Source organism: Puntigrus tetrazona, chromosome 10 (assembly GCF_018831695.1).
Source record: "Puntigrus tetrazona isolate hp1 chromosome 10, ASM1883169v1, whole genome shotgun sequence".
NCBI lineage: Eukaryota > Metazoa > Chordata > Actinopteri > Cypriniformes > Cyprinidae > Puntigrus > Puntigrus tetrazona.
Window position 1 is genome coordinate 14,648,666 of NC_056708.1, and position 16,095 is coordinate 14,664,760.

Consider the following 16,095-nt stretch of genomic DNA (forward strand, 5'->3'; position numbering starts at 1 on the left):
AGAGGGGACCTGCTGCGGTGCAGACTGAAGTGCACGCACTATTTCATAATTTCCTACAGTTCTTGGGGGCTCGTCCGGGATACATCTGATCAGGTAAGAGAAAGTATAGTTTCACTACCTGATTATTTGTATTGCCATCGTCACAGTCAACTTCTCGTGTTCGATTAAATTTGAACTGGTTGGCTCACTGACAGGTCTAATAAGAGATTTAGATTTGCTGTCTGTACGCTGGTTGATCTGTATTCATAATGGGACAGAGCTATCCAAAACCTGAACCTGTTGAGACACCCAAAGATTGGATGGAAAGATGTGGTTGGGGCTATTACACAGTGCCATTCCTAGATAATTTGTATGGATGGACTCTGGATAGCCAGTGGCGAACATACCCAAAAGAAGGGACATTCGACCCAAGTTATTTGAAATCTGCCAATGACATGATTTACGGTGGGCAGGGAGATCCATTGTGGGATTATAATTATATGAAAGGGGGATATGACACATGGTATAAAATGAGTTTTGTTTGGAATGACAAAAGAATATTTATGTGCCAAAGCTGTTCTAAAAACAGTTCCAAAACCATCAAAAGATAAAGGCACCTGCTCTACTCATTTTCCGCCTCCTCCTTCTTCTTTACCCGAGAAGGGGAGCCACCCGCCGCCGTATTTTAACCCTTCGACTTCAGCCCCTGCTTGTGTTCCTCCTCCGCCTCCGCCAGAGAAGTTGTATCCGTCTCTAGAACAGTATAAGAACGACAAGCCAGAAATGCAGGCTGACCCGCACAGTGATAATGTAGCTGCTGTCTGGGTTGCGAAGCCAAGGGGAATTGAGGTGCAGCCACCCTCCCCCAGTGCTTTGAAAGATTTAATGTCCATGCTTCCTGGACTTGAGAATCCTGTTGTGTTCGTAGAAATGCTTCTTCGTTGTTCACGACATTGCCAATTGGTGGGTGCTGATTATCGATTTATATTACAGCACAAATTAGGCCAAGCATATGATGAGGTGGGTCTACTCGCAGCTTTCCCGGTGTTAGATCCCAAATCAGACGTAATGGAACAGACTGAGGTGGTGGAAGATCAGGGTGATGGAAAAATTCGCAGAAAAAGGACTTTTGTTAAGTTTGAGTGGAAAGATAACTCAGCTGAGATGTTGGACAAATTGAGAGCTCAGCTAACTAAATATTTGTTGACTATAAAATCAGCCAACCATGATTTGTCGCAAGTTACAAACTGTAAGCAGGAAAAAGGCGAGTCTGTGTCAGTCTTTTTCACGCGCTTTAAAAAATACATGGCTAACAGTGGGAGGTTTGGATCTGAAAGAGGCAGAGCCTAACCCAATGTTCTTAGCATTATTCATGAATAACTGTACGCCGAACTGCAGAGAGTGACCTGTGAAACAATATGTACCAATGCTAACAGAATAACGTTGCCTTTTGTTAAAGAGCACATAAGAATTTGGCCATGATTTCCCAAGAATTTTATGTTTGCCTTTTGCTACAACAGAACTAGCACCAACAGATCTGACCCCGTGGGTAACATTCGCGAGGATCTGTGTTCGACCATCCTATCGTTACAACACAAGGAGAATGTGTCTTGGAATGGCTCCCACGTAGGGGATTTAAGACGTATTCTGTGTGTTAAAAATTGTACGTTTCGACTTGATATTGATTGGTGGTGGTATTGTGGTCGTGATGCTTTGTTTAAGGACATTCCAGGCAACTGGAGTGGTCTTTGTGCCCCTATCCAACTAGGTTATCCTGTCAGAATCATCCATCACTCCAGGCAGCCCAGGCACTCGTGTGGTTTTATCAGGCTGTGCTTCCAGCGCGCTGAACCAAGGGTACACATCCACCGGCGATACAGACAGAGGGGACCTGCTGTGGTGCAGACTGAAGTGCACGCACTATTTCATAATTTCCTACACTTATCTAATACACTGGCCCTTAGTTTGGCCAAAGTTTTACCAGCTCTTTGCTTTCCCTTACTGCTTATTTAATTCAATTGCCTTTAAAGTAGCTGTACTTTAAACAGAGTTTGACTGTTTTTAACTACTTAACTAATGCTCTTATCTTTAATGTAGCTCATTTTGTAGTATTTTTTTGTATTTCATTCATTACTTATCTAGTATAATGGCACTTAGTGTGCCTCACCTTAAAATAGGGGCCTTTTTGCAGCAGCTTTCGCTTACGGCCATACCACCCTGTTCACGCCTGATCTCAGAAGCTAAGCAGAGTTGGGCGTAGTTAGTAATTGGATGGGAGACTGCCTAGGAATACCAGGTGCTGTTAGTTTTTGAGTTTTTTCACTACTTATCTAATACACTGGCCCTTAGTGTGGCCAAAGTTTGACCAGCTCTTTGCTTTCCCTTACTGCTTATTTAATTCAATTGCCTTTAAAGTAGCTGTTCCTTAAACAGAGTTTGACTGTTTTTAACTACTTAACTAATGCTCTTATCTGTAATGTAGCTCATTTTGAAGTATTTTTTTGTATTTCATTCATTACTTATCTAGTATAATGGCACTTAGTGTGCCTCACCTTAAAATAGGGGGCTTTTTGCAGCAGCTTTCACTTACGGCCATACCACCCTGTTCACGCCTGATCTCGTCTGATCTCAGAAGCTAAGCAGAGTTGGGCCTAGTTAGTACTTCGATGAGAGACTGCCTAGGAATACCAGGTGCTGTAAGTTTTTGAGTTTTTTCACTACTTATCTAATACACTGGCCCTTAGCGTGGCCAAAGTTTGACCAGCTTTTGCTTTCCCTTACTGCTTATTTAATTCAATTGCCTTTAAAGTAGCTGTTCTTTAAACAGAGTTTGACTGTTTTTAACTACTTAACTAATGCTCTTATCTTTAATGTAGCTCATTTTGAAAATTTTTTTTGTATTTCATTCATTACTTATTTAGTGTGCCTCACCTTAAAATAGGGGCCTTTTTGCAGCAGCTTTCTCTTACGGCCATACCACCCTGTTCACGCCTGATCTCGTCTGATTTCAGAAGCTAAGCAGAGTTGGGCCTAGTTAGTACTTGGATGGGAGACTGCCTAGGAATACCAGGTGCTGTAAGTTTTTGAGTTTTTTCACTACTTATCTAATACACTGGCCCTTAGTGTGGCCAAAGTTTGACCAGCTCTTTGCTTTCCCTTACTGCTTATTTAATTCAATTGCCTTTAAAGTAGCTGTTCTTTAAACAGAGTTTGACTGTTTTTAACTACTTAACTAATGCTCTTATCTTTAATGTAGCTCATTTTGAAGTATTTTTTTGTATTTCATTCATTACTTATTTAGTGTGCCTCACCTTAAAATAGTTGGCTTTTTGCAGCAGCTTTCGCTTACGACCATACCACCCTGTTCACGCCTGATCTCGTCTGATCTCAGAAGCTAAGCAGAGTTGGGCCTAGTTAGTACTTGGATGGGAGGCTGCCTAGTAATACCAGGTGCTGTAAGTTTTTGAGTTTCTTCACTACTTATCTACTACACTGGCCCTTAGTGTGGTCAAAGTTTGACCAGCTCTTTGCTTTCCCTTACTGCTTATTTAATTCAATTGCCTTTAAAGTAGCTGTTCTTTAAACAGAGTTTGACTGTTTTTAACTACTTAACTAATGCTCTTATCTTTAATGTAGCTCATTTTGAAGTATTTTTTTGTATTTCATTCATTACTTTAGTATAATGGCACTTAGTGTTTCTCACCTTAAAATAGGGGGCTTTTTGCAGCAGCTTTAGCTTACGGCCATACCACCCTGTTCACGCCTGATCTCGTCTGATCTCAGAAGCTAAGCAGAGTTGGGCCTAGTTAGTACTTGTATGGGAGACTGCCTAGGAATACCAGGTGCTGTAAGTATTTGAGTTTTTTCACTACTTATCTAATACACTGGCCCTTAGTGTGGCCAAAGTTTGACCAGCTCTTTGCTTTCCCTTACTGCTTATTTAATTCAATTGCCTTTAAAGTAGCTGTTCTTTAAACAGAGTTTGACTGTTTTTAACTACTTAACTAATGCTCTTATCTTTAATGTAGCTCATTTTGAAGTATTTTTTGTATTTCATTCATTACTTATCTAGTATAATGGCACTTAGTGTGCCTCACCTTAAAATAGGGGGCTTTTTGCAGCAGCTTTCTCTTACGGCCATACCACCCTGTTCACGCCTGATCTCAGAAGCTAAGCAGAGTTGGGCCTAGTTAGTACTTGGATGGGAGACTGCCTAGGAATACCAGGTGCTGTAAGTTTTTGAGTTTTTTCACTACTTATCTAATACACTGGTCCTTAGTGTGGCCAAAGTTTGACCAGCTCTTTGCTTTCCCTTACTGCTTATTTAATTCAATTGCCTTTAATGTAGCTGTTCTTTAAACAGAGTTTGACTGTTTTTAACTACTTAACTAATGTTCTTATCTTTAATGTAGCTCATTTTGAAGTATTTTTTTGTATTTCATTCATTACTTATTTAGTGTGCCTCACCTTAAAATAGGGGCCTTTTTGCAGCAGCTTTCGCTTACGACCATACCACCCTGTTCACGCCTGATCTCGTCTGATCTCAGAAGCTAAGCAGAGTTGGGCCTAGTTAGTACTTGGATGGGAGGCTGCCTAGGAATACCAGGTGCTGTAAGTTTTTGAGTTTCTTCACTACTTATCTACTACACTGGCCCTTAGTGTGGTCAAAGTTTGACCAGCTCTTTGCTTTCCCTTACTGCTTAGTTAATTCAATTGCCTTTAAAGTAGCTGTTCTTTAAACAGAGTTTGACTGTTTTTAACTACTTAACTAATGCTCTTATCTTTAATGTAGCTCATTTTGAAGTATTTTTTTGTATTTCATTCATTACTTATCTAGTATAATGGCACTTAGTGTGCCTCACCTTAAAATAGGGGCTTTTGCAGCTTTTGCTTTGCTTACGGCAATACCACCCTGTTCACGCCTGATCTCAGAAGCTAAGCAGAGTTGGGCCTACTTAGTACTTGGATGGGAGACTGTCTAGGAATACCAGGTGCTGTAAGTTTTTGAGTTTTTTCACTACTTATCTAATACACTGGCCCTTAGTGTGGCCAAAGTTTGACCAGCTCTTTGCTTTCCCTTACTGCTTATTTAATTCAATTGCCTTTAAAGTAGCTGTTCTTTAAACAGAGTTTGACTGTTTTTAACTACTTAACTAATGCTCTTATCTTTAATGTAGCTCATTTTGAAGTATTTTTTTGTATTTCATTCATTACTTTAGTATAATGGCACTTAGTGTTTCTCACCTTAAAATAGGGGGCTTTTTGCAGCAGCTTTCGCTTACGGCCATACCACCCTGTTCACGCCTGATCTCGTCTGATCTCAGAAGCTAAGCAGAGTTGGGCCTAGTTAGTACTTGTATGGGAGACTGCCTAGGAATACCAGGTGCTGTAAGTTTTTGAGTTTTTTCACTACTTAGCTAATACACTGGCCCTTAGTGTGGCCAAAGTTTGACCAGCTCTTTGCTTTCCCTTACTGCTTATTTAATTCAATTGCCTTTAAAGTAGCTGTTCTTTAAACAGAGTTTGACTGTTTTTAACTACTTAACTAATGCTCTTATCTTTAATGTAGCTCATTTTGAAGTATTTTTTGTATTTCATTCATTACTTATCTAGTATAATGGCACTTAGTGTGCCTCACCTTAAAATAGGGGGCTTTTTGCAGCAGCTTTCTCTTACGGCCATACCACCCTGTTCACGCCTGATCTCGTCTGATCTCAGAAGCTAAGTAGAGTTGGGCCTAGTTAGTACTTGGATGGGAGACTGCCTAGGAATACCAGGTGCTGTAAGTTTTTGAGTTTTTTCACTACTTATCTAATACACTGGCCCTTAGTGTGGCCAAAGTTTGACCAGCTCTTTGCTTTCCCTTACTGCTTATTTAATTCAATTGCCTTTAATGTAGCTGTTCTTTAAACAGAGTTTGACTGTTTTTAACTACTTAACTAATGCTCTTATCTTTAATGTAGCTCATTTTGAAGTATTTTTTTGTATTTCATTCATTACTTATTTAGTGTGCCTCACCTTAAAATAGGGGGCTTTTTGCAGCAGCTTTCGCTTACGACCATACCACCCTGTTCACGCCTGATCTCAGAAGCTAAGCAGAGTTGGGCCTAGTTAGTACTTGGATGGGAGGCTGCCTAGGAATACCAGGTGCTGTAAGTTTTTGAGTTTCTTCACTACTTATCTACTACACTGGCCCTTAGTGTGGTCAAAGTTTGACCAGCTCTTTGCTTTCCCTTACTGCTTATTTAATTCAATTGCCTTTAAAGTAGCTGTTCTTTAAACAGAGTTTGACTGTTTTTAACTACTTAACTAATGCTCTTATCTTTAATGTAGCTCATTTTGAAGTATTTTTTTGTATTTCATTCATTACTTATCTAGTATAATGGCACTTAGTGTGCCTCACCTTAAAATAGGGGGCTTTTTGCGGCAGCTTTTGCTTACGGCAATACCACCCTGTTCACGCCTGATCTCAGAAGCTAAGCAGAGTTGGGCCTACTTAGTACTTGGCTGGGAGACTGCCTAGGAATACCAGGTGCTGTAAGTTTTTGAGTTTTTTCACTACTTATCTAATACACTGGCCCTTAGTGTGGCCAAAGTTTGACCAGCTCTTTGCTTTCCCTTACTGCTTATTTAATTCAATTGCCTTTAAAGTAGCTATACTTTAAACAGAGTTTGACTGTTTTTAACTACTTAACTAATGCTCTTATCTTTAATGTAGCTCATTTTGAAGTATTTTTTTGTATTTCATTCATTACTTATCTAGTATAATGGCACTTAGTGTGCCTCACCTTAAAATAGAGGGCTTTTTGCAGCAGCTTTCGCTTACGGCCATACCACCCTGTTCACACCTGATCTCATCTGATCTCAGCTGCTAAGCAGAGTTGGGCCTAGTTAGTACTTGGATGGGAGACTGCCTAGGAATACCAGGTGCTGTAAGTTTTTGAGTTTTTTCACTACTTATCTAATACACTGGCCCTTAGCGTGGCCAAAGTTTGACCAGCTTTTGCTTTCCCTTACTGCTTATTTAATTCAATTGCCTTTAAAGTAGCTGTTCTTTAAACAGAGTTTGACTGTTTTTAACTACTTAACTAATGCTCTTATCTTTAATGTAGCTCATTTTGAAGTATTTTTTTGTATTTCATTCATTACTTATTTAGTGTGCCTCACCTTAAAATAGGGGGCTTTTTGCAGCAGCTTTCGCTTATGACCATACCACCCTGTTCACGCCTGATCTCGTCTGTTCTCAGAAGCTAAGCAGAGTTGGGCCTAGTTAGTACTTGGATGGGAGACTGCCTAGGAATACCAGGTGCTGTAAGTTTTTGAGTTTTTTCACTACTTATCTAATACACTGGCCCTTAGTGTGTCCAAAGTTTGACCAGCTCTTTGCTTTCCCTTACTGCTTATTTAATTCAATTGCATTTAATGTAGCTGTTCTTTAAACAGAGTTTGACTGTTTTTAACTACTTAACTAATGCTCTTATCTTTAATGTAGCTCATTTTGAAGTATTTTTTTGTATTTCATTCATTACTTATTTAGTGTGCCTCACCTTAAAATAGGGGGTTTTTGCAGCAGCTTTCGCTTACGACCATACCACCCTGTTCACGGCTGATCTCGTCTGATCTCAGAAGCTAAGCAGAGTTGGGCCTAGTTAGTACTTGGATGGGAGGCTGCCTAGGAATACCAGGTGCTGTAAGTTTTTGAGTTTCTTCACTACTTATCTACTACACTGGCCCTTAGTGTGGTCAAAGTTTGACCAGCTCTTTGCTTTCCCTTACTGCTTATTTAATTCAATTGCCTTTAAAGTAGCTGTTCTTTAAACAGAGTTTGACTGTTTTTAACTACTTAACTAATGCTCTTATCTTTAATGTAGCTCATTTTGAAGTATTTTTTTGTATTTCATTCATTACTTATTTAGTGTGCCTCACCTTAAAATAGGGGCCTTTTTGCAGCAGCTTTCGCTTACGACCATACCAACCCTGTTCACGCCTGATCTCGTCTGATCTCAGAAGCTAAGCAGAGTTGGGCCTAGTTAGTACTTGGATGGGAGGCTGCCTAGGAATACCAGGTGCTGTAAGTTTTTGAGTTTTTTCACTACTTATCTACTACACTGGCCCTTAGTGTGGTCAAAGTTTGACCAGCTCTTTGCTTTCCCTTACTGCTTATTTAATTCAATTGCCTTTAAAGTAGCTGTTCTTTAAACAGAGTTTGACTGTTTTTAACTACTTAACTAATGCTCTTATCTTTAATGTAGCTCATTTTGAAGTATTTTTTTGTATTTCATTCATTACTTATTTAGTGTGCCTCACCTTAAAATAGGGGGCTTTTTGGAGCAGCTTTCTCTTACGGCCATACCACCCTGTTCACGCCTGATCTCGTCTGATCTCAGAAGCTAAGCAGAGTTGGGCCTAGTTAGTACTTGGATGGGAGACTGCCTAGGAATACCAGGTGCTGTAAGTTTTTGAGTTTTTTCACTACTTATCTAATACACTGGCCCTTAGTGTGGCCAAAGTTTGACCAGCTCTTTGCTTTCCCTTACTGCTTTTTTAATTCAATTGCCTTTAAAGTAGCTGTTCTTTAAACAGAGTTTGACTGTTTTTAACTACTTAACTAATGCTCTTATCTTTAATGTAGCTCATTTTGAAGTATTTTTTTGTATTTCATTCATTACTTATTTAGTGTGTGCCTCACCTTAAAATAGGGGCTTTTGCAGCAGCTTTAACGCTTACGACCATACCACCCTGTTCACGCCTGATCTCGTCTGATCTCAGAAGCTAAGCAGAGTTGGGCCTAGTTAGTACTTGGAGGGGAGGCTGCCTAGGAATACCAGGTGCTGTAAGTTTTTGAGATTCTTCACTACTTATCTACTACACTGGCCCTTAGTGTGGTCAAAGATTGACCAGCTCTTTGCTTTCCCTTACTGCTTATTTAATTCAATTGCCTTTAAAGTAGCTGTTCTTTAAACAGAGTTTGACTGTTTTTAACTACTTAACTAATGCTCTTATCTTTAATGTAGCTCATTTTGAAGTATTTTTTTGTATTTCATTCATTACTTCTCTAGTATAATGGCACTTAGTGTGCCTCACCTTAAAATAGGGGGCTTTTTGCAGCAGCTTTCTCTTACGGCCATACCACCCTGTTCACGCCTGATCTCGTCTGATCTCAGAAGCTAAGCAGAGTTGGGCCTAGTTAGTACTTAAATGGGAGACTGCCTAGGAATACCAGGTGCTGTAGGTTTTTGAGTTTTTTCACTACTTATCTAATACACTGGCCCTTAGTGTGGCCAAAGTTTGACCAGCTCTTTGCTTTCCCTTACTGCTTATTTAATTCAATTGCCTTTAAAGTAGCTGTACTTTAAACAGAGTTTGACTGTTTTTAACTACTTAACTAATGCTCTTATCTTTAATGTAGCTCATTTTGAAGTATTTTTTTGTATTTCATTCATTAATTATCTAGTATAATGGCACTTAGTGTGCCTCACCTTAAAAAAGGGGGCTTTTTTCAGCAGCTTTCACTTATGGCCATACCACCCTGTTCACGCCTGATCTCCTCTGATCTCAGAAGCTAAGCAGAGTTGGGCCTAGTTAGTCCTAGGATGGGAGACTGCCTAGGAATACCAGGTGCTGTAAGTTTTTGAGTTTTTTCACTACTTATCTAATACACTGGCACTTAGTGTGGCCAAAGTTTGACCAGCTCTTTGCTTTCCCTTATTGCTTATTTAATTCAATTGCCTTTAAAGTAGCTGTACTTTAAACAGAGTTTGACTGTTTTTAACTACTTAACTAATGCTCTTATCTTTAATGTAGCTCATTTTGAAGTATTTTTTTGTATTTCATTCATTACTTATCTAGTATAATGGCACTTAGTGTGTCTCACCTTAAAATAGGGGGCTTTTTGCGGCAGCATTTGCTTACGTCCATAACACCCTGTTCACGCCTGATCTCGTCTGATCTCAGAAGCTAAGCAGAGTTGGGCCTAGCTAGAACTTGGATTGGATACAGCCTAGGAATACCAGGTGCTGTAGGTTTTTGAGTTTTTTCCCTACTTATCTAATACACTGGCCCTTAGTGTGGCCAAAGTTTGACCAGCTCTTTGCTTTCCCTTACTGCTTATTTAATTCAATTGCCTTTAAAGTAGCTGTTCTTAAAACAGAGTTTGACTGTTTTTAACTACTTAACTAATGCTCTTATCTTTAATGTATCTCATTTTGAAGTATTTTTTTGTATTTCATTCATTACTTATCTAGTATAATGGCACTTAGTGTGCCTCACCTTAAAATAGGGGCCTTTTTGCAGCAGCTTTTGCTTACGGCCATACCAGTCTTTTCATGCCTGATCTCGTCTGATCTCAGAAGCTAAGCAGAGTTGGGCCTAGTTAGTACTTGGATGGGAGACTGCCTAGGAATACCAGGTGCTGTTAGTTTTTGAGTTTTTTCACTACTTATCTAATACACTGGCCCTTAGTGTGGCCAAAGTTTGACCAGCTCTTTGCTTTCCCTTACTGCTTATTTAATTCAATTGCCTTTAAAGTAGCTGTTCTTTAAACAGAGTTTGACTGTTTTTAACTACTTAACTAATGCTCTTATCTTTAATGTAGCTCATTTTGAAGTATTTTTTTGTATTTCATTCATTACTTATCTAGTATAATGGCACTTAGTGTGCCTCACCTTAAAATAGGGGGCTTTTTGCAGCAGCTTTTGCTTACGGCCATACCACCCTGTTCACGCCTGATCTCGTCTGATCTCAGAAGCTAAGCAGAGTTGGGCCTAGTTAGTACTTGGATGGGAGACTGCCTAGGAATACCAGGTGCTGTAAGTTTTTTGCGTTTTTTCACTACTTATCTAATACACTGGCCCTTAGTGTGGCCAAAGTTTGACAAGCTCTTTGCTTTCCCTTACTGCTTATTTAATTCAATTGCCTTTAAAGTAGCTGTTCTTTAAACAGAGTTTGACTGTTTTTAACTACTTAACTAACGCTCTTATCTTTAATGTAGCTCATTTTGAAGTATTGAAAAAAAGGCCTTTTTAACTACTTAACTAACGCACTTATCTTTAATGTAGCTCATTTTGAAGTATTGTTTTGTATTTTATTCATTACTTATCTAGTGTAATGGCACTTAGTGTGCCTCACCTTAAAATAGGGGCCTTTTTGCAGCCGCTTTCGCTTATGGCCATACCACCCTGTTCACGCCTGATCTTGTCTGGTCTCAGAAGCTAAGCAGAGTTGGGCCTAGTTAGTACTTGGATGGGAGACTGCCTAGGAATACCAGGTGCTGTAAGTTTTTGAGTTTTTTCACTACTTATCTAATATACTGGCTCTTAGTGTGGCCAAAGTTTGACTTGCTCTTTGCTTTCCCTTACTGCTTATTTAATTCAATTGCCTTTAAAGTAGCTGTTCTTTAAACAGAGTTTGACTGTTTTTAACTACTTAACTAATGCTCTTATCTTTAATGTACCTCATTTTGAAGTATTTTTTTGTATTTCATTCATTACTTATCTAGTATAATGGCACTTAGTGTGCCTCACCTTAAAATAGGGGGCTTTTTGCAGCAGCTTTCGCTTACGGCCATAACACCCTGTTCACGTCTGATCTCAGAAGCTAAGCAGAGTTGGGCCTAGTTAGTACTTGGATGGGAGACTGCCTAGGAATACCAGGTGCTGTAAGTTTTTGAGTTTTTTCACTACTTATCTAATACACTGGCCCTTAGTGTGGCCAAAGTTTGACCAGCTCTTTGCTTTCCCTTACTGCTTATTTAATTCAATTGCCTTTAAAGTAGCTGTTCTTTAAACAGAGTTTGACTGTTTTTAACTACTTAACTAATGCTCTTATATTTAATGTAGCTCATTTTGAAGTATTTTTTTGTATTTCATTCATTAATTATCTAGTATAATGGCACTTAGTGTGCCTCACCTTAAAATAGGGGCCTTTTTGCAGCAGCTTTCGCTTACGGCCATACCACCCTCTTCACGCCTGATCTCGTTTGATCTCAGAAGCTAAGCAGAGTAAGACCTAGTTAGTACTTGGATGGGAGACTGCCTAGGAATACCAGGTACTGTAAGTTTTTGAGTTTTTTCACTACTTATCTAATACACTGGCCCTTAGTGTGGCCAACGTTTGACCAGCTCTTTGCTTTCTCTTACTGCTTATTTAATTCAATTGCCTTTAAAGTAGCTGTTCTTTAAACAGAGTTTGACTGTTTTTAACTACTTAACTAATGCTCTTATCTTTAATGTAGCACATTTTGAAGTATTTTTTTGTATTTCATTCATTACTTATCTAGTATAATGGCACTTAGTGTGCCTCACCTTAAAATAGGGGCCTTTTTGCAGCAGCTTTCGCTTACGGCCATACCACCCTGTTCACGCCTGATCTTGTCTGATCTCAGAAGCTAAGCAGAGTTGGTCCTAGTTAGTACTTGGATGGGAGACTGCCTAGGAATACCAGGTGCTGTAAGTTTTTGAGTTTTTTCACTACTTATCTAATATACTGGCCCTTAGTGTGGCCAAAGTTTGACTAGCTCTTTGCTTTCCCTTACTGCTTATTTAATTCAATTGCCTTTAAAGTAGCTGTTCTTTAAACATAGTTTGACTGTTTTTAACTACTTAACTAATGCTCTTATCTTTAATGTACCTCATTTTGAAGCATTTTTTTGTATTTCATTCATTACTTATCTAGTATAATGGCACTTAGTGTGCCTCACCTTAAAATAGGGGCCTTTTTGCAGCTGCATTCGCTTACGGCCATAACACCCTGTTCACGTCTGATCTCAGAAGCTAAGCAGAGTTGGGCCTAGTTAGTACTTGGATGGGAGACTGCCTAGGAATACCAGGTGCTGTAAGTTTTTTGCGTTTTTTCACTACTTATCTAATACACTGGCCCTTAGTGTTGCCAAAGTTTGACAAGCTATTTGCTTTCCCTTACTGCTTATTCAATTCAATTGCCTTTAAAGTAGCTGTTCTTTAAACAGAGTTTGACTGTTTTTAACTACTTAACTAACGCTCTTATCTTTAATGTAGCTCATTTTGAAGTATTGAAAAAAGGGCCTTTTTAACTACTTAACTAACGCTCTTATCTTTAATGTAGCTCATTTTGAAGTATTGTTTTGTATTTTATTCATTACTTATCTAGTATAATGGCACTTAGTGTGCCTCACCTTAAAATAGGGGGCTTTTTGCAGCAGCTTTTGCTTACGGCCATACCACCCTGTTCATGCCTGCTCTCGTCTGATCTCAGAAGCTAAGCAGATTTGGGCCTACTTAGTACTTGGATGGGAGACTGCCTAGGAATACCAGGTGCTGTAAGTTTTTGAGTTTTTTCACTACTTATCTAATACACTGGCCCTTAGTGTGGCCAAAGTTTGACCAGCTCTTTGCTTTCCCTTACTGCTTATTTAATTAAATTGCCTTTAAAGTAGCTGTTCTTTAAACAGAGTTTGACTGTTTTTAACTACTTAACTAATGCTCTTATCTTTAATGTAGCTCATTTTGAAGTATTTTTTTGTATTTCATTCATTACTTATCTAGTATAATGGCTCGTAGGGTGCCTCACCTTAAAATAGGGGGCTTTTTGCAGCAGCTTTCGCTTACAGCCATACCACCCTGTTCACGCCTGATCTCGTCTGATCTCAGCTGCTAAGCAGCGTTGTCCTACTTAGTACTTGGATGGGAGACTGCTTAGGAATACCAGGTGCTGTAAGTTTTTGAGTTTTTTCACTACTTATCTAATACACTGGCCCTTAGTGTGGCCAAAGTTTGACCAGCTCTTTGCTTTCCCTTACTGCTTATTTAATTCAATTGCATTTTAAAGTAGCTGTTCTTTAAACATAGTTTGACTGTTTTTAACTACTTAACTAATGCTCTTATCTTTAATGTAGCTCATTTTGAAGTATTTTTTTGTATTTCATTCATTACTTATCTAGTATAATGGCACTTAGTGTGCCTCACCTTAAAATAGGGGGCTTTTTGCAGCAGCTTTCGCTTACGGTCGTACCACCCTGTTCACACCTGATCTCGTCTGATCTCAGAAGCTAAGCAGAATTGGGCCTAGTTAGTACTTGGATGGGAGACTCCTAGGAATACCAGGTGCTGCAAGATTTTGAGTTTTTTCACTACTTATCTAATACACTGGCCCTTAGTGTGGCCAAAGTTTGACCAGCTCTTTGCTTTCCCTTACAGCTTATTTAATTCATTTGCCTTTAAAGTAGCTGTTCTTTAAACAGAGTTTGACTGTTTTTAACTACTTAACTAATGCTCTTATCTTTAATGTAGCTCATTTTGAAGTATTTTTTTGTATTTCATTCATTACTTATCTAGTATAATGACACTTAGTGTGCCTCACCTTAAAATAGGGGCCTTTTTGCAGCAGCTTTTGCTTACGGCCATACCACCCTGTTCACGCCTGATCTCGTCTGATCTCAGAAGCTAAGAAGAGTTGGTCCTAGTTAGTACTTGGATGGGAGACTGCCTAGGAATGCCAGGTGCTTTAAGTTTTTGAGTTTTTTCACTACTTATCTAAAACACTGGCCCTTAGTGTGGCCAAAGTTTGACCAGCTCTTTGCTTTCCCTTACTGCTTATTAAATTCAATTGCCTTTAGAGTAGCTGTTCTTTAAACAGAGTTTGACTGTTTTTAACTACTTAACTAATGCTCCTATCTTTAATGTAGCTCATTTTGAAGTATTTTTTTTGTATTTCATTCATTACTTATGTAGTATAATGGCACTTAGTGTGCCTCACCTTAAAATAGGGGCTTTTTGCAGCAACTTTCACTTACGGCCATGCCACCCTGTTCACGCCTGATCTCATCAGATCTCAGAAGCTAAGCAGAGTTGGGCCTAGTTAGTACTTGGATGGTAGACTGCCTAGGAATACCAGGTGCTGTAAGTTTTTGAGTTTTTCACTACTTATCTAATACACTGGCCCTTAGTGTGGCCAAAGTTTGACCAGCTCTTTGCTTTCCCTTACTGCTTATTTAATTCAATTGCCTTTAAAGTAGCTGTTCTTTAAACAGAGTTTGACTGTTTTTAACTACTTAACTAATGCTCTTATCTTTAATGTAGCTCATTTTGAAGTATTTTTTTGTATTTCATTCATTACTTATCTAGTATAATGGCACTTAGTGTGCCTCACCTTAAAATAGGGGACTTTTTGCAGCAGCTTTCGCTTACGGCCATACCACCCTGTTCACGCCTGATCTCGTCTGATCTCAGAAGCTAAGCAGAGTTGGGCCTAGTTAGTACTTGGATGGGAGACTGCCTATGAATTCCAGGTGCCATAGTTTTTTCACTACTTATCTAATACACTGGCCCTTAGTGTGGCCAAAGTTTGACCAGCTCTTTGCTTTCCCTTACTGCTTATTTAATTCAATTGCCTTTAAAGTAGCTGTTCTTTAAACAGAGTTTGACTGTTTTTAACTACTTAACTAATGCTCTTATCTTTAATGTAGCTCATTTTGAAGTATTTTTTGTATTTCATTCATTACTTATCTAGTATAATGGCACTTAGTGTGCCTCACCTTAAAATAGGGGGCTTTTTGCAGCAGGTTTTGCTTACGGCGATACCACCCTGTTCACGCCTGATCTCGCCTGATCTCAGAAGCTAAGCAGAGTTGGGCCTAGTTAGTACTTGGATGGGAGACTGCCTAGGAATACCAGGTGCTGTAAGTTTTTGAGTTTTTCACTACTTATCTAATACACTGGCCCTTAGTGTGGCCAAAGTTTGACCAGCTCTTTGCTTTCCCTTACTGCTTATTTAATTCAATTGCCTTTAAAGTAGCTGTTCTTTAAACAGAGTTTGACTGTTTTTAACTACTTAACTAATGCTCTTATCTTTAATGTAGCTCATTTTGAAGTATTTTTTGTATTTCATTCATTACTTATCTAGTATAATGGCACTTAGTGTGCCTCACCTTAAAATAGGGGCTTTTTGCAGCAGCTTTCGCTTCTACGGCCATACCACCCTGTTCACGCCTGATCTCGTCTGATCTCAGAAGCTAAGCAGAGTTGGGCCTAGTTAGTACTTGGATGGGAGACTGCCTAGGAATACCAGGTGCTGTAAGTTTTTGAGTTTTTTCACTACTTATCTAATACACTGGCCCTTAGTGTGGCCAAAGTTTGACCAGCT

General features: G+C 39.1%; 3 non-coding genes and 32 pseudogenes across 3 annotated transcripts; all 35 read left to right on the forward strand.

Annotated features, from left to right (window-relative positions):
- The first annotated feature begins 2,563 nt into the window (after nucleotides 1-2,563).
- LOC122353285 lies at nucleotides 2,564-2,682 on the forward strand (annotated as a pseudogene).
- Nucleotides 2,683-2,942: 260 nt separating this feature from the next.
- Nucleotides 2,943-3,061, forward strand: LOC122353278 (annotated as a pseudogene).
- A 261-nt stretch (nucleotides 3,062-3,322) lies between these two features.
- On the forward strand, nucleotides 3,323-3,441 carry LOC122353387 (annotated as a pseudogene).
- A 273-nt stretch (nucleotides 3,442-3,714) lies between these two features.
- LOC122353265 lies at nucleotides 3,715-3,833 on the forward strand (annotated as a pseudogene).
- A 275-nt stretch (nucleotides 3,834-4,108) lies between these two features.
- Nucleotides 4,109-4,217, forward strand: LOC122353432 (annotated as a pseudogene).
- A 261-nt stretch (nucleotides 4,218-4,478) lies between these two features.
- LOC122353313 lies at nucleotides 4,479-4,597 on the forward strand (annotated as a pseudogene).
- Nucleotides 4,598-4,873: 276 nt separating this feature from the next.
- On the forward strand, nucleotides 4,874-4,982 carry LOC122353452 (annotated as a pseudogene).
- Nucleotides 4,983-5,255: 273 nt separating this feature from the next.
- On the forward strand, nucleotides 5,256-5,374 carry LOC122353256 (annotated as a pseudogene).
- Nucleotides 5,375-5,649: 275 nt separating this feature from the next.
- LOC122353264 lies at nucleotides 5,650-5,768 on the forward strand (annotated as a pseudogene).
- A 261-nt stretch (nucleotides 5,769-6,029) lies between these two features.
- LOC122353451 lies at nucleotides 6,030-6,138 on the forward strand (annotated as a pseudogene).
- A 276-nt stretch (nucleotides 6,139-6,414) lies between these two features.
- LOC122353454 lies at nucleotides 6,415-6,523 on the forward strand (annotated as a pseudogene).
- A 276-nt stretch (nucleotides 6,524-6,799) lies between these two features.
- LOC122353249 lies at nucleotides 6,800-6,918 on the forward strand. The gene has a single exon (XR_006251976.1). It is a non-coding gene; the product is annotated as a 5S ribosomal RNA (ribosomal RNA).
- A 260-nt stretch (nucleotides 6,919-7,178) lies between these two features.
- On the forward strand, nucleotides 7,179-7,297 carry LOC122353348 (annotated as a pseudogene).
- Nucleotides 7,298-7,557: 260 nt separating this feature from the next.
- LOC122353374 lies at nucleotides 7,558-7,676 on the forward strand (annotated as a pseudogene).
- A 261-nt stretch (nucleotides 7,677-7,937) lies between these two features.
- LOC122353384 lies at nucleotides 7,938-8,057 on the forward strand (annotated as a pseudogene).
- Nucleotides 8,058-8,318: 261 nt separating this feature from the next.
- LOC122353482 lies at nucleotides 8,319-8,437 on the forward strand. The gene has a single exon (XR_006252017.1). It is a non-coding gene; the product is annotated as a 5S ribosomal RNA (ribosomal RNA).
- A 263-nt stretch (nucleotides 8,438-8,700) lies between these two features.
- On the forward strand, nucleotides 8,701-8,819 carry LOC122353369 (annotated as a pseudogene).
- A 276-nt stretch (nucleotides 8,820-9,095) lies between these two features.
- Nucleotides 9,096-9,214, forward strand: LOC122353291 (annotated as a pseudogene).
- Nucleotides 9,215-9,490: 276 nt separating this feature from the next.
- On the forward strand, nucleotides 9,491-9,609 carry LOC122353311 (annotated as a pseudogene).
- A 276-nt stretch (nucleotides 9,610-9,885) lies between these two features.
- Nucleotides 9,886-10,004, forward strand: LOC122353448 (annotated as a pseudogene).
- A 276-nt stretch (nucleotides 10,005-10,280) lies between these two features.
- Nucleotides 10,281-10,399, forward strand: LOC122353354 (annotated as a pseudogene).
- A 276-nt stretch (nucleotides 10,400-10,675) lies between these two features.
- Nucleotides 10,676-10,794, forward strand: LOC122353248. Its single transcript, XR_006251975.1, has one exon. It is a non-coding gene; the product is annotated as a 5S ribosomal RNA (ribosomal RNA).
- A 344-nt stretch (nucleotides 10,795-11,138) lies between these two features.
- On the forward strand, nucleotides 11,139-11,257 carry LOC122353341 (annotated as a pseudogene).
- A 276-nt stretch (nucleotides 11,258-11,533) lies between these two features.
- Nucleotides 11,534-11,642, forward strand: LOC122353457 (annotated as a pseudogene).
- Nucleotides 11,643-11,918: 276 nt separating this feature from the next.
- Nucleotides 11,919-12,037, forward strand: LOC122353416 (annotated as a pseudogene).
- Nucleotides 12,038-12,313: 276 nt separating this feature from the next.
- Nucleotides 12,314-12,432, forward strand: LOC122353334 (annotated as a pseudogene).
- Nucleotides 12,433-12,708: 276 nt separating this feature from the next.
- LOC122353459 lies at nucleotides 12,709-12,817 on the forward strand (annotated as a pseudogene).
- A 344-nt stretch (nucleotides 12,818-13,161) lies between these two features.
- Nucleotides 13,162-13,280, forward strand: LOC122353430 (annotated as a pseudogene).
- Nucleotides 13,281-13,556: 276 nt separating this feature from the next.
- LOC122353455 lies at nucleotides 13,557-13,674 on the forward strand (annotated as a pseudogene).
- A 277-nt stretch (nucleotides 13,675-13,951) lies between these two features.
- On the forward strand, nucleotides 13,952-14,069 carry LOC122353426 (annotated as a pseudogene).
- A 276-nt stretch (nucleotides 14,070-14,345) lies between these two features.
- LOC122353419 lies at nucleotides 14,346-14,464 on the forward strand (annotated as a pseudogene).
- A 276-nt stretch (nucleotides 14,465-14,740) lies between these two features.
- Nucleotides 14,741-14,859, forward strand: LOC122353252 (annotated as a pseudogene).
- Nucleotides 14,860-15,134: 275 nt separating this feature from the next.
- Nucleotides 15,135-15,253, forward strand: LOC122353358 (annotated as a pseudogene).
- Nucleotides 15,254-15,519: 266 nt separating this feature from the next.
- LOC122353310 lies at nucleotides 15,520-15,638 on the forward strand (annotated as a pseudogene).
- A 275-nt stretch (nucleotides 15,639-15,913) lies between these two features.
- On the forward strand, nucleotides 15,914-16,032 carry LOC122353299 (annotated as a pseudogene).
- The last annotated feature ends 63 nt before the right edge of the window (nucleotides 16,033-16,095 follow it).